The 3,613-nt window shown below is 39.1% G+C and overlaps 1 pseudogene across 1 annotated transcript in view; it reads right to left on the bottom strand.

Moving 5' to 3' along the window:
• The window catches only part of LOC144956112 (uncharacterized), a 65,227-nt pseudogene that overhangs the window by 51,262 nt on the left and 10,352 nt on the right, over positions 1-3,613 (bottom strand). The window lies entirely within an intron of this gene.

The following is a 3,613-nucleotide window of genomic DNA, read 5'->3' as shown; positions in this document are numbered from 1 at the left end:
AATAGACTCTTGAAAGGTAGGACCGACAACATCAAGGTTATTTTTCTTATTTTTTTTTTAGCTTGTGCTTCATCAAAGGGGAAAGGAGGAGGGGGGGGGGGCATATGTATGATACTTTGCTACTTTTAGTTCTCTAAGATTGAACTAGCCTAAAAGCTTTAACTTAACTGTTTGCTTTATGAGTGAGGGTAATGGGTTTGTTATTTTTTCCCATGAAGAAGGAAAAAAGGGAAAACATCGTTTGGTTTGTGATCTTTTATATACCAGAACCCCCATCACCGCCGCGAAAAATGTTTTATTCTCTATTATCTTCTGGCACTTTCCTACTCACTTATGCCGTACAGCGACAAAACCCCGCACTACAGTAACTTCATATTTCCGAATAGGGAATGAGATTAGCGGAAGAGTAGCGTCCCTTGATTGACGGCGTGGACGAGAGACCATGCGCACAACCAACATGACGTTCTCTCTCTAATAACTTTTCCGCGGCTATGAGGTTTAGTGGTATGACACTCGCTTCGGATCGGAAGGTCCTGGGTTCGAGCCTCGCGCTCGGCGCATAGTTGAGTCCTTGGAAAAGGCTCTTTACTCACATTATCTCTCCGTACTCAGGTGTAAAACGAGTATCTGGCCGTTAACAGCGTTGTCTTTGTCCGAAAAAATGTAATATCGCCTAACAGGCATCATGTCCCGTCCTACATGTTAAATGTTGCTGTTGGCCAGGACCCCTTGTAAAGCGCTTTGAGCACGTTTAGTGGATATTGCGTAATATAAAAGCTCAATTTTTTTTTAATAGTCCAGGAGTTTATTTTTTATTTTTATACATCAAAAGTGATAGAATAAAAAAGACCTTTCGATTGATCCCAAAAATTTGCATCAATTCTCCGCATAGTTTTTGTAAAAAGTTGAAGTAAAATATGGACAGTTTCCGGCTCTCCTGTAAAATCGTGTTTTGCCATTATACGGGGTTTTATCGCTGTACGGCAGACTTCATCTCTTGTTGTTATCAACATAAGTACCTGGTCAACTCACTTTTCTTTTATATACGTCAAATTTACTCACTTTATCTTTCTTTCCATCTTAGTGGCTCATTTAGACACCTCTAGTTTTTGGATTTACCCTTTTGAGACGATGAGGCACAAATTCAGGTTTTCAATGGGCGTCAACAATCGTGACGTCACTTCCCTTGAATTGACGCACAGTAACTTAGTAACTGGTTCTAAACTATCGGAAAAATGGCGAACGACTCCCTTATGAAATACTTCTCCGACGAGCATAAACGTGTATCCAGAGGAGAAACACATTATAAATCTGATCATGTTTTTGACTGTTATACATTCTGATCACATAACATGCGAAAAAGTTCTAGCCAGCATGAAGAATGTATAAAAAGCACAGATATACTTCGTTTATAACCAAGCTGCTGGTTGCTAGATAGACGGACGTGACATCAGACTTTTGAATCCACATAAATATTTTGAGCTTACTAACGTCAATTAAGTCTTTTGTTTCTACTAACGAAGAGCACAGTGGAGGGGGGGGGGGAAAGGGGCACTTTCAGATTTTTTGAAGAAGTGGTGGCGATGTGCACGTCTTTGTAGGTCTGGAATGGGCTCATTGTTGTATTGGGAATCTCAAAAAAATGACGTAAAATATTGTCCATTACAACATTGTTAAACTAGGCCGATAAGTGGGTTCGGATTTCAGACTTGCATATAATATGTACACGTTGAATATGTGTGTGTTTGTGTGTGTGTTTGTGTGAGTGTGTGTGTGGATTTGTAGCGGGAGGGGGGGAGTGATATACCTATGTATATTTAATTTATCTTCCAGACAATGTTATATCAAATCAAATAGCATTTTTTAGAAAATAAATTGTATCTATCTATGTTGATAAATATTGATTAAGAAAAAAAAGTATTCATGTATTCAAATCTTATATTTGAATTTAAAAACGTATCTAAATTTGAAGCCTTTCGTACAATTTCACATTTTTTTCTTCGAGCTTCGACCAGCAACATTTCCATTGTTTGTAAATCGCGACCAACAACATTTCCATTGTCTGCAAATCGCGACCAGCAACATTTCCATTGTCTGCAAATCGCGACCAGCAACATTTCCATTGTCTGCAAATCGCGACCAGCAACATTTCCATTGTCTGCAAATCGCGACCAGCAACATTTCCATTGTTTGTAAATCGCGACCAACAACATTTCCATTGTCTGCAAATCGCGACCAGCAACATTTCCATTGTCTGCAAATCGCGACCAGCAACATTTCCATTGTTTGTAAATCGCGACCAGCAACATTTCCATTGTCTGTAAATCGCGACCAGCAACATTTCCATTGTCTGTAAATCGCGACCAGCAACATTTCCATTGTCTGTAAATCGCGACCAGCAACATTTCCATTGTCTGTAAATCGCGACCAGCAACATTTCCATTGTCTGTAAATCGCGACCAGCAACATTTCCATTGTTTATAAATCGAGACCAGCAACATTTCCTTGTCTGTAAATCGCGACCAGCAACATTTCCATTGTCTGTAAATCGCGACCAGCAACATGTCCATTGTCTGTAAATCGCGACCAGCAACATTTCCATTTTCTGTAAATCGCGACCAAAAACATTTACATTGTCTGTAAATCGCGACCAGCAACATTTACATTGTCTGTAAATCGCGACCAGCAACATTTACATTGTCTGGAAATCGCGACCAGCAACATTTCCATTGTCTGTAAATCGAGACAGCAACATTTACATTGTCTGTTAATCGCGACCAGCAACATTTACATTGTCTGTAAATCGCGACCAGCAACATTTCCATTGTCTGTAAATCGCCACTTTACGCTGTCCTTTAGACAAGTCAGATCATTTTTTTTTTTTCAATTTTAAGAGACAGAAAAACTATATATAAATAACATTATCAAAATGAGTTTTGACACCCCCGTGTTGAAAGGGGCGTGTAACAACTTGGATATTGGGATTTTAAGTCATTATAAACAAAGTTGTTACGCCCTTTGGAAACTGTCTGCAACACTTTGGCTGGGTGCACAATGAAAAATAACGTTTCATTTGTTGTCTCTACTGTAACTTCAGGTATTCTTTTTCTTTTTTTAGGTTTTTATATAGCGCAATATCCACTAAACGTGCTCAAAGTGCATTACAAGGGGTCCCTCCCTAGCCAACAGCAACATTTTACATTTATGGGTCGAACCAGGACCTTCTGATCCGAAAGCAAGTTCATACCTCTAGACCACATAGCCGCAAATAAATAATAATATTACATATACAAACTCGTATTATGTGGAAATTGCCTTTTGAAAAAAAAAATACAATTCCAGGTGTAATTATAGATTAGACTAGCCCGTTTATACTGCGGGACTTACCAAATGGTAGAATAGAAAATGAAAATAAACGAAAATAAACCAAAAATTAATGATCAAAACTTGAGCTTATATTGCGGCTATGTGGTCTAGTGGTATGACACTCGCTTTCGAATCGGAAGGTCCTGGGTACGAGCCTCGCGCTCGGCGCATAGTTGAATCTTTGGAAAAGACTTGACTCACATTCTTTCACCGTACTCATGAGTAAAATGAGTACCTGGCCGTTAAG

The sequence above is a fragment of the Berghia stephanieae genome, chromosome 10 (genome assembly GCF_034508935.2).
Source record: "Berghia stephanieae isolate SIO BIC M18660-M18661 chromosome 10, UCSD_Bste_1.3, whole genome shotgun sequence".
NCBI lineage: Eukaryota > Metazoa > Mollusca > Gastropoda > Nudibranchia > Aeolidiidae > Berghia > Berghia stephanieae.
This window is presented reverse-complemented; position numbering and strand designations above follow the sequence as displayed.